Here is a 21,850-nt window from a genome sequence, read left to right as displayed (position 1 = left end):
CCTTCGATCTTTCTGTACATCAATATTTTGAAGAGCCCTATTATTACATTTGACCTCCCAAAGTGTAAAATGTCATACTTACCCAGATTAAACTCCATCAGCCCATATCAGCAACTGGTCTACAGCCTATTGATTTTTTGATAGCCTTCCACAATATTCACAACTCCACCAATCTTTGTACCATTTGCAAACTTACTTGCCCACCTACCCACTTTTCCATCTGATATTTATGTATTTCATAAACAACAGGAGTCCCTACATCAGTCCATGCAGAACACCACTTTTCGTAGCCTCCAGCCCAAATAATAGCCTTCCATCACTACCCTCTGTCTTCAATGAGCCACCCAATTTCATTTCTAAATATCAACTCACTATGGATCCCATGCATCTGCACCTTTTAAATCAGCCTACCATGAGGGACCTTGTCAAACGCCTTGCCAAAGTCCACAAGGAAAGCATCCACTGCCCTCCACTCTTCACTATCTTTGTCACCTCCTCAAAAAGCTCAATCAAATTCAAAGTGGGTCTTTCATCCAAGCCTTGGAATGACCTCCCCCTAATGGAGCCATGTTGACTGCCTCTAATCTGGGCAAGAGTTTCCACATGTGCAAAAATTCTATCACAAAGTTTCCTTTCCAATAGTTTCCCTTTCACTGACATGAGGCTGACTGGGCTATATTTTCGTAGATTATCCTTTTTACCCTTCTTGAAAAAAGTATATCATTAGCCACTCTGGGAATCCTCCTCTTCAAACATTCTTGAGGAGCCCAGAGGAACTTTTCTATGGTCTCTAGGCAAATGATAACATCAGACTTACCTCATTAGAAACCTTCATCTCCATTTGCACTGAAAATTTCCATCATTTGGGGACCTACACCTATAATTAGAGAATAACTGACTGTCTGCAATGCTATCCATAAACAGGTCTATTCAAAATAGCTGCAGCTATAACATAAGGATCATAAGGCAAATGGTCTTACTTTAATTCTTACAACCCATACATGCCAATGTATACACACTCGATTTGCAAAAATAATTGAATAATAATTTATTTACTCTTCCTTTTGTCATCGTCGTGACTATCCCTTGAGATTGAAGATGATGGCCTTCCTTCCATTGATCCACAGAGCAAAGATGCCTGTGCTATTTGTTTAATGTGTAATTGATGTTGCTCTCCAAGAACGACATGATACTTCACAAATCAATCAACTAATTCCAATGGCATGGAAACCATGACAATTGTAGCTGATGGATTTTTTCCACCTTCACAGCCATTGAGTTCGAAGTAACCTTGTCCGCCTGTTCCACTGTTGAGTTCTTGGTTGGATTGTTCTTTGTCAGGGACTTCACCTTCGACCTTACCACCATGGGTGGCCCTACCAGGAGCATAGCTGCGGACAGCTTTGCTCTCAGGATCTCAAGACCACACAAGCTTCACCACCACAATAAGGTGATAATTTTTTTTAATCACATTATGGGATATGGATGTGGCTGGCCATGCCAGGATCCTTACCTGTCCTTAATTGCCCTTGAGAAGATGGTGATGAGGTACCTTTGTAAACTGTTGCTCTCCATTAGGAGCTAATGTTCCAATAAAGTGTTTGCACTGAGGCTCAGAGATGTTGAAAGAATGGTGTGAGAATTGGAAGAGATCCTGTTCTCACTGCCTGCTGCCATGGTCCTTATTGATAGGGTCACTGGTATGAGAACTGCTATTGGCAGAGCCTTTGTGAATAATTGCAGTGCATTTTACAGACGATGCACACTCCAATCATTGTGGTCAGCTGGTGGAGGCAATGAGTATTCAAAGATGTGAACTTGATCCTGAACAAGCTTTGTCCTAGACAGTACCATAGTTATTGAGAGTTGTTAGAGTTGCACTCATCCAGCATGTGAAGATCATTCTCTCACACTTCTGACTTGCGCCTTGTGTAAATGCCTTAGGGTGTTTCTATTCTTGCAGCACCTTACATAACAATGCCTACTTCTGACCTGTACATGTAGCCATAGTATTCATGCGGCTAGTAGAATTAAGCAAAAAGTCAAACTCATGCAGCACAAACATAATCTATTTGGCCACTCAGACCCATGCTGACCTTTGAATACCCATTCATGTTGATTCCATGAATCAGCAAGGCTTTGATGTTTCAAGTTCTTGTTTGGATTGTGTTTTGAGTGTACCAACCTGATCTATGAACTTGCACATAGTGTCTCTTTGTTCCTCAGTACGCTCTAGAGTCCTACCATTCATCTTGCAACACACAAAGCACTGGAGGAATTCAGCAGGTCAGGATGCATTCATGGAGAACAATTGACAGTCAATGTTTGAGACTGAAATATTCCCGATGAAGGATTTTGGCCTAAACATACAACTGTCTATTGCTTCCCACAGACACTGCATGACCCACTGAGTTCTTCCATCTCTCTGTGTGTGGCTTCTTACAACATCTGCAGACTTGTTGTTCACCTTCTACCGTTCATTGTTTGTTTCCTGAAAGAAAAATCAATTATTTTCAATGTTGAGTCAAGTTACTTTAAATAATTTTGCCTTTAATTTAATTTAGAGATACAGCTCAGTAACAGTAACAGGCCCTTCCAGCAATTATGCCTGTGCCACCCAAATGTGTATTTTAATCTACAAATCCTGTATGTTTTTAAGGAAACCAGAGCACCCAGAGGAAACCCACATAGACATGGAGAGAGGCAGCACTGTATTTGAATTCGGGCCGATTGTGCTGTGACAGCCTTGCGCTAACAACTACACTAACTGTGCTGTCCTTTACAGATAAATAGTAAATTTAGTAAATAATCATAAAAGCTTTCTGGTAGCACAAGCAATCAGAAGACCCTGAACGAGTCCAATATGGGACATCATGTTGTGCTGTCTGAAGTATGATCACTGCTATTGACTTGCACCAAATCACAGACAAGTTATGCATGCAGCCCCAAGGAGGCTAGAAGCTAAGAAACCACAATAGGTTAATGCAGTATTAGGAAAGATATGAGGTTAATCTGATGTAATCCAGCCCAAAGAAGCAACATAATTGTACCTTAAGTAAATGCCATTGGGTGTCTCCATGGCTCTGAGTGGCCAATTACATTTATGTTCTTCCCACTTCTCTGGTTGGTGGGAATGTAACAACTATGGCTTCCCCCCCCCGCCCCCCAAAGCACAGCAGGGGCCGAGCTGCAAGTGCTGTTGGGCAGAATGGTGCGAAGAGAGGGAGCTCAGCAACAGGGAGAAAGGGACCAGACTGGACCCAGGTTCATTATAGGACTGAATGGAGTGACAGTTGTGTTGGATACTCATCAGGAAGCTGGCCAGTCCTACTTTTGATTTAAATTTTAAATGTAATTTGTTAATGTTAATATGAATGTTAAATGTTACATGATTGATGTTATAACTGTTCTCTGTGATCTTTTTTTTGTGTATCTAAAAGGGTGCTGCAGCCTGGCAACTTTGCAAGTCACCTGTATGGCTCACAAATTAAGCTGTGCACTGTACCTCTGTACATACGACAATAAATTATTTAATTTCACATCATGATTTTAAATGTGATTTCCCACATTACTGATTATGTAGTTATATAGCTTTATTTTCTCCTTACACTTGAATTACAGTGAATATTTAATATCTATCTTATTTATTTACTGTCAAGTTTAATTTATTTCTTTTTCAATCTTTTTATTGGTTTTAACATATGCAAATTACATACATACTTATGATAAAATGATAAAGTAAATTAATATTGAATTACAAATATCAAATAATAGTAAACAAGACACATATGAACCCATCTTATCAAAATGGAAGAAAAGGAGAGAAAGAAAGAAAAACATATATTTCTAAACTAAAAATCTAGCCCCATCCTATAGGGGCTGCTGGCCAAGTTAAGGAATCCACTACTAAGTAATAATAACAATGGTGTTAAAAAAAAGACCACAAATAATTAATCTACAAGTTTTGAAAATAATTTGAAAAGAACCCCAAAATAAAAGAAAATCAAAATTCATTTCAGTGGTAGAAGACCTATTTTTTTCTAGAGACAGACATGGCATCACATCTGATAATCACTGAGTATGAGTGGGAGGGACAGCATCTTTCCATCTCAGCAATGAGGCAAGCAAAAGCCCCACTACATGAGATTGTGAAGAAGTCAGTGGCCCAGTCTCTCCAAAGACAGCTAAGAAAGGGCTAGGAGTCAAGTTAATATCAAGAACTTATGATAAAGTGTGAAAATACCCCTTGTCAGAAATTAAAGAGAGAAGGGCATAACTAAAACGTATGATACAAAGTACCTTCCACAATTATACATTTATCAACTTGAGAAGAGGTGTTAGAATACAATTTGGCTAACTGAACCTTGGAAAAGAGGGCTCAATGGACTACTTTAAATTGTATTAATAAATTTGTTTAATTTAGTTCACTTAATTTACTATTAAAGTTTTTCTTTACAAGTAGCCATTTGGTTGAATCAGGTAAGAATTTCAGTGTATATGTATATTGTACAATGCACATAACAATAAGCTCATGGATCATTGTTATAATTATATTAATCCAAGTAAGTCTTATGAAGTATGTGATATGGCTAATAAGTTACAGAACTAACAATTATTGAATTAGATCAGACAGTTTACATTTCAGCACGACAGCTGTGAAATTTAAATGTAATTATATAAATTTGAATTTAAAGCTCGACTCAAAAATAGCAACATGAAACTACTGGATTGTTCTAAAAACCCAGGTGATTCCCAAATGTCTGTCAGAGAATTAAACCTTCCCTGGTCAAGCCTTGATACAGCTCCAGATTCACCAAAGTAGTTCAATATTGTATTGCCTCCTTATTCAGGGATGACTGGAGATATAATCATATAACTATATAACCACTTACAGCACAGAACAGGCCAGTTCGGCCCTACTAGTCCATGCCGCAGCAAATCCCCACCTCCTAGTCCCACTGACCAGCACCCGGTCCATACCCCTCTAGTCCCCTCCTATCCATGTAACGATCCAGTCTTTCCTTAAATGTAACCAATGATCCCGCTCGACCTCGTCTGCCGGAAGCTCATTCCACATCCCCACCACCCTCTGCGTAAAGAAATTTCCCCTCATGTTCCCCTTATAATTTTCCCCCTTCAATCTTAGACCATGTCCTCTAGTTTGAATCTCCCCCTTTCTTAATTGAAAAAGCCTATCCACATTTACTCTGTCTGTCCCTTTTAAAATCTTAAACACCTCTATCAAGTCCCCTCTCAATCTTCTACGCTCCAGAGAAAAAAGCCCCAGTCTGCACAACCTTTCTCTGTAACTCAGACCCTGAAATCCTGTCAACATTCTCGTGAACCTTCTCTGCACTCTCTCTATTTTGTTCATATCTTTCCTATAATTTGGTGACCAAAACTGTACACAGTACTCCAAATTTGGCCTCACCAATGCCTTGTACAATTCATCATAACCTCCCTACTCTTGAATTCAATACTCCGATGAACAATATATTTCTCCAGAAAGAGAGAGAGAGAGACCTTCATAAATGTGAAGTCAGAATTGAACAGGCTTATGTGCTGGAACATAGGTTATAGTGAAGAAGGAAGAAGTTCAGATCTTTAAAAAAAAAAATTTGGATTGGCAACTCCCCACGATCAGGTGAGATATACCCCAGGTTACTATAAAAAGCAAAAAGAGATTGCTGGGGAGTTGTCAATGATCTATGTGTCCTCCCTGGCCACAAGCAATGTTAAGAGGGAAAATCCTGGGAATTATAGGATAGTGAGTTTTACAACAGTGATGGGCAAGCTATTGGATAGGATCCTTAGAGACAGTATTTACAGGCATTCAGTGAAGCATAGTCTTCTCAGGGATAGTCAGCATGGCTTTGTGAGTGGCAGTTCATGCCTCATGGAGCTAATAAGTTTTTAACAAAGTGACAAAAGATACTGATGAAGGTAGAGTGGTAGATGTGAATGTATATGGATTTTAGTAAGACATTAGACAAGGTCCCCCATGGTCAACATTCAAAAAATCATGAGACATGTGATCCACAGAAACTTGGCTGTGTGACTTGACTGAAGTAAACAAAAGGTAGTAATATATTGGATATATTGGATATATTCTGCCCGGAGCTTGGTGACTAGCGGAATTCCTGAGGGATCTGTTCTGGGAATCCTGCTCTTCGTGATTTTTATAAATGATCTGGACCAAGAAGTGGAAGAATGGGTCAATAAGTTACAGCTGACATGAAAATTGGAAGTGTGTTGGATAGTTACAACAGCATATAGATTACTACAGCATATAGTAGGTTACAACAGCTTATAGACATGATACAGTGTTGGGCGGATAAGTGGAAGATGGGGTTCAATCAGGATAAATGTGAAGTGATGCATTTTGGAAGTTTTAACTTGAAATTGGATTGTTGATTGGCAGTGTAAAATGGAACCCTGGTACAAGCATAACTGATACATTCAGAATGTGTCATGATCCCTGTCACTATCCACTACCTCAATGGATATCAACCTAGTTTTCATAAGAGAACAAATTCAAAGTAAAAATGCTTCTCCCCTCCATTGATAGGTACATATTAATGATAATCCATCTCCTTCAAGCTTTGGGTATACAATGACATTTACCACCTTTTTCACATTGTTGTGTTCAGTGACATTTCTGAACAACTGCTCTCTTGTTGCCTTCAGTATTCATTGCTGAATATTTTCAAAGGAGCAAACTCATTTATTTGTGACCCAAAGGATGTAGGTTTAATTAGTAAGGGGTATGCTTTACTCCATGCAATCAATAATTTTGTTGATTTATTGGTATTTCAGAAGCAAAGTAAAATATGCATTTAGTACAACTGAGTCAGGGTGAATTTCTATTTTTTTTCTACAAATTGTAGCTTTTTCTTCAAATGTCTGAATCCTGATATGAATGACCACATTTTGCAAAAACACGTACTACTGATAAGTGGCATCCCATAGAACCATAGAAATTTAGAACATGACAGCACAGAAACAGGCCATTTGGCCCTTCTAGTCTGTGCTGAACTATTATTCTGTCCAGTTCCACTAATCTGTACCCAGTTCATAGCCTTGTATATCCCTCTCATCCATATACCTGTTCAATTTTTTATTAAATGTTTAAATTGAAACCATATTCACAGAGCTACAAGTGGAAGCTTGTTCCACACTCCCACCACTCTCTGTGTGAAGAAGGTCCCCCTTATGTTTCCACGAAACATTTCCCATTTCACCCTTAACCCATGTCCTCTGGTTTGTATCTCACGTACCCTCAGTGGAAAAAGACTACCTACATTTACTGTCTATTCCCCTCATAATTTTAAATACCTCTATGAAAATGCCCCTCATTCTTCTACATTCCAGCTAATAAAGTCCTAATCTCTTAATCCCTTCCCTGTAACTCTGCTCGTGAAGTCCAGGAAAATTCCTAGTAAATCTTCTCTGCACTGATATCTTTCCTGTAGTTAGATGACCAAAACTGCACAAAAAACTCTAAATTTGGCCTCACTATTGTCTTAGTTAACTTTACCATTAGCATTCCAATCATACTCAATACTTTGATTTCTGAAGACAAATAGGCTAAAAGCTCTGTTTATAACACTATTTACCTGTGATGGAACTTGCAGGAAATTTCAGGCTATGTTGACTATCCCCAATCAGTCCTTGGTTATCCAAATATTTGTATATCTGATCTCTTAGAACATCTTCTAATAATTTACTTGCTACTAACATCTGCCTCATCAACCTATAATTTCTAGGGTTACTTCTGGAGCCCTTTTAAAACAGACTAAGGTAAGCTACACGCCAATCCTCCGGCTCCACACTTATGGTGAAGGACATTTTAAATATTTTTGCTAGAGACTCTACACTAGCCTCCTTCAGGTCTGAAAGAATATCTTGTCAGGCCCTGGGAATTTATCCACCCTTATTTGCTTTAAGATATCAAGCATATCCCAGTTCATTTGCAGAGTCCATGACTTCATTGCTTGTTTCTCTTACTTCCCTAGACTCTGTGCCAGTTTCCTGAGTAAATACTGATGCAAAAAAAAACTCATTTAAGATCTCCCAATCTCTTTCACAGCCAACTACCCTGATATTTAAGGGAACCAATTTTGTCCCTTTTGCTCTTAATATACCTGTGGAAATGCTTAGGAATTTCCTTCACATTGTTTGCTAAAGCAATCTCATGTTTTCTTTTAGACTTCCTGATTACTTTTTTGAGGTTTTTTTTTGCATTTTATACTCCTAAATGACTCCTTCATTTGCTTGATGTTGCCTATACCTGCTATACGCCTCTCTTCTTCCAAACCAGATCCCCAATATTCCATGAAAAGCAATGTTCTGTATTCCTTTAATCCTGACAGGAACATAGAAACTCTGTACACTCAGAATTTCACCTTTGAAGGTCTTCTACTTATCTCGCACATGCTTGTCCAAAAACAACTTATCCCAATCCACGTATTCTAGATCCTTTCTAAATGCCTCAAAATTGGCCTTTTTCCAATTTAGAATCTCAACCTGAGGACCAGACCTCTGCTTGAAACTAATGTCATTATGATCACTGGACACAAAATGCTCCCTGACACATACTTCTGTCACCTGTCTTCTCTCATTCCCTAATAAGAGATGCAGTATTGCGCTCTCTCTAGTTGGCACCTCTATATGTTGATTTAGAAAACTTTCCTAAACACAATTGACAAACTCCAAGCCATCCAGCTCTCTTTTACAGTATGAGAGTCCCAGTCAACTTTCCTGCAGCTGACTGCTCTCTCTCCACACATTTGCTCTTCCAATTCTCACTGAATATTGGATGCCCTATAATACCATTACATTAGTATGTGAGGTAACAGGAACCTTTCCTGTTCCTCAGCACCACCCACATAGCCTCAGTACATGAGCTCTCTGGTCTGTCCTGCCTGAGCACAACTGTGATATTTTCCCTGACAAGCAATATATCTCCTCCCCCTTTCATCCCTCCTGTTCTATTGCATCTGAAACAATGGAAACCCAGAATTTTGAGCTGCCAGTCCTGCCCCTCCTGCAACTAAGTTTCACTAGCGGCTACAATGTCATAATTACAGGTGTCAATCCACATTCCAAGCTTGTCTGTCTTTCCTGCAATTCTTCTTGAAATAGATGGACCTGAGAATATTTCCTCATTGTTGAACCCTTTAACTTCTGACAAAACATGGAATCTTCACTTTATCTTTTTCCTCCTCCTGTCCCCTATCTGCTCTGACACTCTGGTTCCCATCTCCCTGCAAATCTATTTTAAACCCTTTTGTTATGTTTGCTCTTTCCAGAAAAACGACTTTATATGGGTTTAACTCTTAACCAACTTTATTTTCCTTCAGCTGTTTCATCCAACCTCTAACCAACTTCCCTTTATGTCACTTCCTGTTTCCGCCCAATCAAGCACATTGCATACTAGTTCTTATAACATACATAATAAAACATATTTCCCTTAAAAATATAACAAAACTACAAACATAATACTATGTCTACATAACTAAAGTATTTACATTCTGTGGCTAGTCTCTTTCCACTCAGCAGCTTTCATTCAGTCTCTGAGGTGGTTTAATAGTCCTTTTTGGTCTAGTATCTGCTTCCACCAGTGTACTGCATGCATTTACTGCATTAGACTTAGTGTCTTTCTGTGGACTCTGAACCATGTTCCTTTTCTTCCTGTGCTGGACCCTTTTCAAACTGACGGGTGACAGGTTACAACTATGGGTTGGAGCTTGTGGTCATAGATCCATGCAGTTCCTTCTCAGAGGTGTCCCTCCCTCTGTCTGGATCTGGTAGGAATGTGGATCTATTTCCTTTTGCATTTATCCTTGCATGGACCAAGTGCCAGAATTGTGATCTCGGATTTGAATTGCAACTCCAGGCTTCAGGACTGGTAGGCTTTTTGCAGTCTTGTCATGATAATATTTATGTTTTACTTTATCTTCAATTTTAGCCTGTTTGACCTTATGTTCTCCTTTGGGTGTCAAAAGATTTTCATGCATTGGAAGGTTGGTCCATATGCATCAACCCATCAGCATTTGGGCTGGAGAAAGGCCATTCTGTAATGGCACACTTCTGTAAATCACTAGACTTCTCTACTCATACATACTTCTGCTCTTCATCGACTACAACCCAGTCTTCAATAACATTATTCCTTCAGTGCTGGTTGAGAAGCTACAAACTCTGGGCCTCTGTACCCCACTCTGCAAATGGATGCTTGATTTTATCATTGGAGTAAGAGAGAGTGGGGTAAGAGCGGCCTTCAAGGAATAAATCTCGAAAGTGCAGAGTTTGCATGTTCCTGTAAGGATTAAAGTCAATGTTACCAGGCATAGTGAATCCTGGTTTTCAAGGGATATTGGCGATCTGGTTAAGAAAAAGAAGGAGATGTATAGCAAGTAAAGTATAGGCAACAAGGAGCTAATGAGGTACTTGAAGAGTGCAGAAAATGCAAAAAAATACTCAAGAAGGAAATCAGGAAGGCAAAAAGAAGTCATGAGTTTGCTCTGGCAGATAAAGTGAAGGTAAACCCAAAAGGTTTCTTTTAGTAGATTAAGAGTGAAAGGATAGTAAGGGGGAAAAAAAATTGGTCCTCTAGAGGATTAGAGTGGTCAGAATAGGACATATGTGGTAAATGGGAGAGCATTGATGAATACAGAAGAGCAGAAAGATTTAGGAGTAACGGTACATTGTTTCCTGAAGGTAGAAACTCACGTGAATAGGGTGGTGAAGAAGGCTTTTAGTATGCTGGCCTTTATCAATCATTGCATGGAATATAGGAGTTGGGAGGTGATGTTGAGATTGTATAAGACGTTGGTGCGGCCTAATTTGGAGTTCTGTGTGCAGTTCTGGTCGCCTAATTATAGGAAGGATATAAACAGAGTGGAGAGAGTGCAGAGAAGGTTTACCAGAATGTTGCCTGGGTTTAAGCGTCTGGAGTATGGGGAGAGATTGGACAGATTGGGTCTTTATTCTTTGGAGCATAGAAGGTTGAGAGGGGATTTGATAGAAGTATTTAAGATTATGAAAGGGATAGACAGAATGGATGTGGATAGACTATTTCTGTTAAGAGGAGGAAAGTTTAAAACAAGAGGACATGAGTTAAGAATTAAGGGGCAGAGGTTTAGAGGTAACATGAGGGGGAACTTCTTTACTCAGAGAGTGGTAGCTGTGTGGAATGATCTTCCGGGAGAAATAGTGGCGGCGGAGTCAATTGTATTATTTAAGAAAAGGTTGGGCAGGTATATGGATGAGAAGAAGATGGAGGGTTATGGGCATTGTGCAGGGAGGTGGGACTAGAAAGGGGTGTTTGGTTCGGTGCGGACTAAAAGGGCCTAATGGCCTGTTTCCGTGCTGTAATTGTTATGTTATGTTATGTTAACAATATGTGGAGCATCTATTAATGGGGGAGATTTTAAATAGTTTTTTTTTCATCAAGAAACTGACATAGTGCATAAGGAAAGAAGGGAAACAAATAGAAGAGTTATGGAAGTGATGAAGATTATGGAAGAAGATGTGCTTGATGCCTTACAGCAAACAAAGGTAGACAAATCACTTGGGGCAGATGTGATATTCCCTTAGATCTTGAGGGAGACTAGTGTTTAAATTTCAGGGGCCTTGGCTGATATATTCAAAATGTCCTTAGCTGCATGTGAGGTGCCAGAGGGTTGGAAGGTAGATCATGTTGTCCCATTGTTTAAAAAGGGCTCCAAAAATAAACTAGGTAATTACAAGTCAGTAGTGGGTAAATTATTAGAAGGAATTCTGAGAGACAGGATATATAGGTATTTGGACAGTCGTGGGCTGATTAAGGATAATCAGCATGGCTTTGTGTGTGTTAGGTCGTGTTGAACAAATCTTGTAGAGTTTTCCAAGGAGGTTACCATTAAGGTGGATGAAGAAAAGCCTGTGGATGTTGTCGACATGGACTTTTGTAAAGCCTTTTACAAGGTCCCACATGATAGGTTAGTTCAGAAAGTTATGACATTAGGTATTCAAAGAGAGGTTGTAAACTGGATTTGAAATTGGCTGTGTGGGAAAAAAACAAAGGGTAGTAGTAGATGGTTGGTTCTCAGATTGGAGAACTGTGACTAGTGGTGTGTCTCAGAGACCATGTTGGGCCCATTGTTGCTTGTTGTATATGATCTGAATTATAATGTGGTAAATTGGATCAGCAATTTTGCAGATGACAGTAAGATTGGAAACATTGTGGACTGCGAGGAAGGCTTTCAAAGCTTGTAGAGGGATCTGGACCAGCTAGGAGAACAGGCCAAAAAATGGCAGATAGAGTTTAATGCAGACAAGTGTGAGGTGATACATTTTATATGGGCAAACCAAGGTAGGGCATACACAGTAAATGATAGGCCACTGAGGAATGTGGAGGAGCAGAGAGATCTGGAAATATGAATACATTATTCCCTGAATGTGGCATTACATGTGGAAAGGGTTGTAAAGAAAGCTTTTGGTAGCTTAGCCTTTATAAAACAAAGTACTGAGTATAGGAGTTGGGATGTAATGTTGAAGTTGTTTAAGACATTGGTGAGGCCAAATTTGGAATATTGTGTTCAGTTCTGGGCACCAAACTACAGGAAGGATATCAATAAGATTGAGAGAGTGCAAAGAAGATTTACTAGGATGTTGCTAGGTCTTTAGGAGTTGAATTACAGGGAAAGATTAAACAGGTTAGGATTTTATTCCTTGCAGTGAAGAAGAATGAGGAATGATATAATAGAAATTTAGAAGATTATGAAATGTGTGGACAGGATCAGTGCAAGTAGACTTTTTCCACTTGGACTGGGAGAGATAAATACGAAAAGTCATAGTTTCAAGCTGAAAGGGGAAAGGTTTAGGGGAAATATTAGTGGAAAGTTCTTCACTCAGAGAGTGGTGGGAGTGTAGAATGGGCTGCCATGTGATGTTATGAATGCGGGCTCGATTGTGTCTTTTAAGAATAAATTGGATAGATACATTGATGGGAGAGGTCTGGAGGGTTATGGAATGGGAGCAGGTTAGTGGGACTAGGGCGATGATGGTTGGCACAGACTAGAGGTGCTGAATGGCCCATGTTCTGTGCTGCATCATTCTATGGTTTTATGGTTCTAAGACCACAGTCAGTACGAATTGGAAGCAATATCTCCTCCTCACTGATTATTAACACAGATACACTCCAAGTATGTATGCTAATCCCACTGTTCTACTCATTATACACCCATGATTATGTGGCTATCCATAATTGCAATGCTATCTACAAGTTTTCCGATGACATCACAGTTGGTGGCAGAATTACAAACAGCAATGAGGAAGGATACAGGAGGGAGATAGAGCAGCTCTTTGAGTCGTGTCACATCAACAACCTTGCGCTCAATGTTAGTAAAATCAAGGGGTAGATTGTGGACTTCAGGAGGGAGTCGAAGGAACATGACCCTATCCTCATCGAGGGCTCAGTTGTGGAGAGGGTCAAGAACTTCAAATTCCTGGAAGTCAACATCTCTGAGGATCTGTCCTGGAGCCTCCATGTTGATGCAATCACAAAGTAGGGTCACCAGTAGCTATACTTTGTTAAGTGCCTGACGAGGTTTGGTATGTACCAAAGACTCTCAAAAACTTCTACAAATGTACCATGGAGTGCATTCTGGCAGGTGGATTCATTGTCTGGTATGGAGGTGCCAACTCTCAGGACAAGAATAAGGTCCAGAGAGTTGTTAACTCGGCCTGCGCAATCACAGGCACAAGACTTCACTCCATCGAGGACATGCATGAGGCGGTGTCTTTAAAAAAAGCAGCCTCTATCTTCAAAGACCCCCACCATCCAGGCCATGCCCTCTTCACTCTGCTATCATCAGGAAGTAGGTACAGGAGCCTAAAGATGAGCACTCAATGGCACAAGGACAGCTTCTTCCCCACTGCCATCAAATTCCTGAATGATCAAAGACACTCCCTTACTTTTTGTGCACTAATATTTTTATTCATTTTTAATATATTATTGTTGTAAGATGGTTCATTTTACATGAAACTGACAGTTTTGATAATTAACTTTTCCTTTGTTTACATCTTCTTTATCATATTGATATACTCTGTGTATTTGTTTTTTATGTTAGTAATTATTATAATTACAACCATAGTGTTTTATTATAATAATTAGAGGTCAGTTTAAGAGCCAAAGACTCGCTCCTTAGCTGTTGTTGGGTGGCATCCCATGGGTCTCCATAGGCATCAGCAGCGTCCTGAACATTAGTAAGCCATGCTCAGCAATATTGTTTACTGCAAGCACGCACAGGTGCCAGCAAGTGGATGCGTGAAAGCCAGCACCGTTTGTGGTGCTGTAGAAGCATGGTGGGACATGCGTGGTTGGCTCGGCCCAGGCAGTAAACCATTGGAGCTGGGCCCAGCACTTGCACAAATGAGCATGCACGAGTGGGAGCTTAAATATAAGTTCCCCCTGTGCTAGTGGTCACTTGGAGATCTGAGGAGGATGGATTGGTGTCAAGAATTTCTGTTGACCATTGAATTACATTGAACAACATTTAAACAAGCTGTAAGCATCATAAGAGAAAGTTATGCATCCTAAAAGAACATTAAACTTTGTTGAACATTGTTAAACATCAATAAGACATTGAATATTATTAAATGACGTTAAATATCGTTAAGCCACATTAATTACCAATATTTTGTTGTTAAATATCAACCACTTCGAATGTTACTTTAAGACTTTCTTGGAATAATAAAGAGGAAGGTTTTATGTTACTGTAATAGATATGTGTTAATATTAATATTTATGTTAATATTAAGCTATATTTGTTATAAATTTATCATAGGTTAGCTGTGGGTTGGTTACAGGGTTACACACAAAGGTCAGTACATTTGCAGAGAACCATTGTGCTCAGAGAAGAGAGTTCATTGTTGCTTCTAGAAAGACAGAGATAATGGATCTGAAGTGGGTCTTAATTATTCAAGAACAATGGAGTGTTTGAAGTATCTAAGAACTGCTGAAGGAAGCCATTTGTCTCTAAACCAAACCATTTAAGCCTCTTGAACAGATATAAGGTCAGAAGTTGTTATGGATATGGAGTGGTTTTGAAAAAGGCAACAAGTTTGGAAGAAATAAAACTAATAGTCATGTGGTTTCCAAGAAATGAGGCTGTCACATGTTTAGGAGAAATATATTATTGAATTCAGACATTTTTGGATCAGTTTATAGAAGTTAAAACCCTGTGACACATACAGAGGAATTGGAACTTTGTGGAAGACAGGGTTGAATTACAGTAATCAGAATAGGTGTTGTTATGTGTTACTCTAAGAAATGTGGGACATAAAATAAGTAGATTTCAAAAGATAAACATAATTCTAACAGTCTATTTAAGATAAAGAGGGCAGTTTCATTTTGATAACATATTCCAAAGTCTTCATTCAAATGAAGAAGATTTGATTCTGGGAAGACAGGAATTTTATTCTCCTTTTCATAGGAGGTACATTGGTGGCTCAGAAGATGGTCACTCCTGCTTGAAAAATATATCTCAAGGACAACTCATCGAAATAAATCTAAGTTTAAAAAGGACTGAAGACAATGCTTAAAGACACTTTATAATTATTTCTGAAATTAAAATTTAAGACATTCAAGCAAGAAAAAAAACAATGGTGAAGTTTTAAAATCTGACTTTTCAGGGTGGGGCTTCATTAGACACACACATTTACACATAGTAGGTTTAAATTTAGAGTTAAATTTAAAGATTAGCAAAAAAAATGATGTTATTAATAATTTAATTTAAAAAAAACTATAATTTTGAATTTACCATTATCTTGTGAATTTTCCATTAGTTTGTAACAGTTATAAACAAAGGATTTAAATACAAAAAAAAATGATGCTTCTGCATAACACTGAATTTTGTGACTTCTTCATGACAATAAATTTTGATTCTGATTCTGGCTTCTGTGGAAATCCTTTCATCCATCATGCACTTTCTTCATAAGGCGCTTCACCTCCTTCACAAAACTTTCCACCAGGCCATTAGATTTTAGGTGATATGGGCTTGAAGTTACATATATTGCCAAAGGACTCGATTTCACTGCTCGAAAATTGTCAACCGTTATCTCATGCTACTTCACAAGAAACTCCATGCCTTTGCAAACACACTTCTCACCACATGCACTGTGTGTCTATCTTGTGCAGTTCCTAAACTGTTCTATCTATCTTTGCAGCTCCTTAGCTTGTGCTCATGTGGTCTCTGCTGCCCTACACCTATTCACAGCCTTTTCCAGGGTCAAATCTTTTTCACTCAACAGTCTTTCTCTAAGTCCCTTATCCAGGATTCCACAAACTATTCTGTCTCCGATGAGTGAATTTTTCAAATTTCCAAATTCACAGAACTTACTCAATGTGTGAAGCTTGGCTAAGTATTGTTCAAAGTTCATACCTTGTTTCTGGTCACAGGAGAAAAACTTGAATCCCTCAAATGTGGCATTTTTACTTGGATAAAAATACTCCTCAAATTTATTCTTCAGAATGTCCAACGTGGAGAGGAGTCACGTGATGGAGTAGTGGCCGGACGGTGAACTCCAGCCCTCTCCAGAAAAGTCGGGAAAAACAAAGGAAAACACAAAGGCACAGAAATAAAAGTTACAGAAAAGTGAGTATAAAGGTGGAAAGAAGATGGCGACAAAAAAAGAAAAATCGAAAGCAACGGTAAGAAGAGAGGAAGAGAAGACAAAGGAGGAAAAAGGTGAAGGCCTTACCTGTCCGAAGAGGCCCGCTGCGGAGAGAGAAACCCACTCCCTCAGGTCGGTAAATAATGGACTACAAAAATGGCTCGCTGAGCCGAGTAAAAGTGCGCAACCGCGCATGCGCGAGGAATCGCGCATGCGCAATGCGAATGAAAAAAAACACACCGACGGGAGGGGGGACCAGCTGGGGAGTCGATCTCCACAGCCGGCAACGACAGCTGCAGAACACCTGCAGCAAGAAGAGACCACAGAAGACAATAGAAACAAGAAAGAAGAGAAGGAAAGGGCACCAAAGAAACAACAGATGGCCAACCCAGAGGAAGAAGAAGAGGAAGAGGAAGAGTACAGTGAAATAGAAGAAGAAAAGAAAGGCAAGATAAAGGATATACTTTCTCTTATTAAAGGATACATGGAGTCATTTAAAGAATGGCAAACACAGGAATTTAAGGATTTAAGAAAAAGAATAAACAACACAGAAGAGAAAATGAATAAAATAGAGATGACCTTAACAGAAATGGGAAAGAAAATGGACAAGATGGAAGAGCGGGCAGTAGCAGCAGAAATGGAGGTAGAAGACTTAAAAAAGAAATTGGAGGAATCTAATAAAAAAACTAAAGAGACACAAGAACTACTAGCTCAAAAAATAGATAAAATGGAAAATTATAACAGAAGAAATAACATAAAGATAGTGGGCCTTAAGGAAGATGAAGAAGGCAAGAATATGAGGGAGTTTATAAAAGAGTGGATCCCTAAGACCCTAGGATGTCCAGAACTACAGCAAGAAATGGAAATAGAAAGGGCACATAGAGTATTGGCCTCTAAACCACAACCACAACAAAAACCAAGATCTATTGTAGTAAAATTCCTAAGATATACTACAAGAGAAAAGGTACTGGAGAAGACAATGGAAAAGGTAAGAGAGGGCAACAAACCACTGGAGTATAAAGGGCAAAAAATCTTCATTTATCCAGATATAAGTTTCGAACTCCTAAAGAAGAGAAAAGAGTTCAATACAGCAAAGGCGATTTTATGGAAGAAAGGATATAAATTTATACTAAAGCATCCAGCGGTATTGAAAATATTTATTCCAGGACAACAAAACAGACTATTCTCGGATCCAGAAGAAGCACGAAAATTTGCAGAACAATTACAAAAATAGACTGAGAGAGGAAGACGGGTAATAAGAGTTAAAATGATCACGATTGATATGTATGTGGGTAAAGACAAAAATAGACTGAGGGATGAAGACGGGTAATGAGAGTAAAAATGATCACGATTGATATGTATGCGGGTAAAGAGGTATAAGAGTGAATAGAGACAATGTGCATACGTGAATGTATCTGTACTTAGAGGAAAATATAGATAGTATAGACAAGAATTAATAAGGGAAGGTAATGGAATAGAGAGAATAAGGAGGGAATTAAAAGAGTGACCTTTGTGACATATGAAAAGTGAAATCTTTTCTGGGGGGGGGCGGGGTGAGGGGAAATAGCGGTCACTGCAAAATCAGTTGACGCTTGCGAGTGGATTCGCAAATCCAAATGGAGAGGGGAGATGTGGTTGTCCGACAAGGGATAAAGGACAACTCAGGAGGGGAAGGGGAGATTGGGGATAAATAAGATAGAAATAGGAGAATAAGGAAAATGTTGGATGTTGTAGGAATGTTGTCTTATAAAGAGTTGAAAATAAGAAAACAGAAATGGAAAAGGAGGAAAGGTAATGATGGAAAAACGGAAAGAGAAGATAAACAAAATATAAAAGGGCTACGCTGAACTATATGACTTTAAATATTAATGGAATACATAACCAAATTAAAAGGAAGAAACTACTAAATTTAAATGAATAAATGTATTCCATTAGAAAAAATAACATATAGGTTAAGAAATAATATTGAAATATTCGAACAAGTATAGGAGCCTTACATTAAATACAATAGCGAAAACCTACCGGGTACAAACATTACCTAAGTTGATGGAAGGAGAAGGAAAGAAAAGAATGGACTCCGTAGAATTTCTGGTGTATTTTTGTTGAATGACAACATTGTCTGACTGGCTTAATGCAACCTAGATTGTATACCTAAAATGGATGAGAGGGGGGGGGGTGGGGGGGTGGCTTGGGAGGAGGGGGGGGAGAAAAAGTCACTGTATATGTGTGAAAAAGAAATAGTGTATATCATGGCTAATGTGATTTATGGTGTGAAAAATAAAAAATTTAAAAAAAAAATGTCCAACGTGAAAGCAATTTCATCAATTTGAAAACTGTTATAGATGTCCAAGGCATCTTCACCAATCACATGCAAAAATATAGATGCTTTCCATTTACCATCGATCTCTTCCATTCCACCAGCTTCTAAATAAATGTTGAATTGCTGTTTGAAGCATTTCCAATTATTGGATTGCTGGTAAACTGCATTGATGTGGAAGGACTTATCCTATTCATATTTGCAAACTATTGTCTTACTCACTCAGACACTTCTGACACTCTGTTGTTTCTCCTATCATTAAGAAGAACTTTCACACTCAGCTGACCTTATTTTTAATAAGCTGCTTTAACAAACTACCATGGACAAACCTTCATATGTCACTTCCTATTTATGTCCAACCATGCATATTGCATGCTGGGAAATGTAGTTCTACATGGAACACATGTGACAACTCACCCCCCCCCCCCCCCAGAGCAGTGCTAGCTACCATTTTTACAATGGTATCAGTCCACCTCTACTTCAGATGCAAACCATCTTGTCGGAACAGGTCCCACCTTCCCTGGACGAGAGTCCAATGATGATCCAGAAACCTGAAGCCCTCCCTCCTGCACCATCTCTTTAGCCATACGTTATCCTCCTAGTTCTAACTTCACTAGAACGTGGGATGGGTAGCAATCTTGAGATCACAACCCTGGAGGTCCTGACCTTCAACTTAGCACTTAACTCCCTGAACTCTCTTTGTCGGTCCACATCACCTTTCCTACCCATGTCATTGGACCCTATATGGACCAACACATCTGGCTGCTCCCCCTCCCTCCTGAGAATGTCTTGAACTCAATCTGAGATATCTCAAAGCCTGGCACCAGGAGGCAACATGCCATCTGGGAATCTCAATCCCTTCCACAGAACTTTTACTGTTCCTTTAACAATGGAATACCCTATCACTACAGCTCACCTCATCTCGTCCCTTCCCTTCTTAGCCACCAGACAAGACACTATGCCAGAAACCTGATCACCATGGCTTGTCCCTGATATGTCTTCCCCTGCAACAGTATCCAAAGTGGTATACTTGTTATCAAGGGGAATGGCCACAGGGATGTCCTGCACTGACTACCTTTCCATCTCCTGTCACCCATTTATCTTCTTCCTCTGCCTCCTAGGTTTGATATCATCCCTGTAACTCCTGTTTATCAATCCCAGAGCCTCGTGAATGATCTGGAGTTCATCTCAAGCTCCAATTCTTTAGCTCAGTTTACTTCTCTCAGATAACGATACATTTAGACTAATAACAATATCAGCAAGACTAAAGGGATGATTATTGTCATCTGGAGGAGGGGCAGAGCTTACTTCCCTGTCTGGATCAATGGCGATGAGGTGGTGATAATATACATGTCTAAATATCTTGACCTGGTCCATCCAGTTGATGCAATCACCTAAGAGTTTAACAGAACCTCTACTTCTCAGAAACGTGAGGACATTTGGCAGGCCTCTAGCTTCTGTTAATAATTTCACCAGGGGTACGATTGAAAGCATCTTGTCACGTGCATCACTGTGCCTAAGACACAAGAAGGTGCAAAAGGTTGTGAACATGGTTCAGACCATCTCTCTCAAACCCCTCTCACTTTCAGCATCTCCATCTATAATTCCCACTCCCTTTGAAAACTATTGAAAATATTAAAAGAATCATCACCCTGGTTACACTTTCTTCACCCCCTCCTGTCAAGGACAAGATTTATGAGATGATGCACTATCAATTTCTTTCCTCCCATTATTAGACTCCTAAAGAAGTTAAATTATGTTGCATTTGCTCCATACTAACTGATCCCTCTCTGTAGCTCTGTAATTTTATAGTTTCTTACTTGTAGTCTTTATGAGATGACAACTACCCTGCTCACGAAACAACATTTATCAATACATTTTTGTTAGGTGGGACAATAAACAAATTTAATGAATATACTGTTTTGGAAGGAGAATAAATAATTTCTGAATTCTGTTTATTACAATATTTTCAATTTCTTTTTTTAAATCTGCAATTATTGTTTCAGATCGCAGGTGAATACATTTACTCCATGCCTCCACCCCTTCTCCAGCTACGCTACGAACTGTGCAAATCTTACTCACACTTTTTTTAAATTCTAGCTCACAATATTAGACAAACAGTCATGTCAGAATTAATTTGGTTAAAATATAATATATCCCATTCTACTAATGAGGGATGTTTCAGTATTTAAGATACTGAATAGTTCCCTATTCCCTATTCCAAAAGCAAGCTTCATGATTTTTTTTTCTAAAAAACTAATTTAACGTGCATTTAATTAAATTCAACGCTGAGCTAAACAAATCAAATAGATCAAATGTATCCCAATGAATTTCAATGACATAAAAATTCAAAAATACCCAATGTAATGCTATTATTATTGTTCAGATTTCCTTTCTGTTAAAATACAGCATTTCAAGTCAAGTACAATATGTTTATTTCAACTCAAATGTATCTTCTTATCTACCAGTGAAAATAATTGGATGGACTGAACAGAATTATTTGAAGCAATTCTGCAAGTGATTAAATGGATTAAAATATAATTATATACTACATGTGGTCTTGGAAAGAAAACACAAGGCTTCTTAGCTTGTATTTGTAAAGCAAATATTATTTTCTGAGAATCGGAGGTGTTAATCAAATCAAAACTATTTCTCTAGAAGTCACGAGTTTATAAATATACAGTATAAAACACCTGCAGATCTATGCAGTACCATGGCAACTCCTCCACAATGAGAGTCCATAACAAAACTGGAGAATCTGTGCAAAAAAAAACATCCATAATCTCTCGCTCTCTCTCTCTCTCTCTCTCTCTCTCTTATGCGGATGTAAGAAAACACACACACACACACACACACGCACGCACGCACACACAC

The sequence above is a fragment of the Narcine bancroftii genome, chromosome 1 (assembly GCF_036971445.1).
Source record: "Narcine bancroftii isolate sNarBan1 chromosome 1, sNarBan1.hap1, whole genome shotgun sequence".
Taxonomy (NCBI): Eukaryota; Metazoa; Chordata; class Chondrichthyes; order Torpediniformes; family Narcinidae; genus Narcine; species Narcine bancroftii.
The sequence above is the reverse complement of the archived record's forward strand: the minus strand, read 5'-3'. Positions refer to the sequence as shown.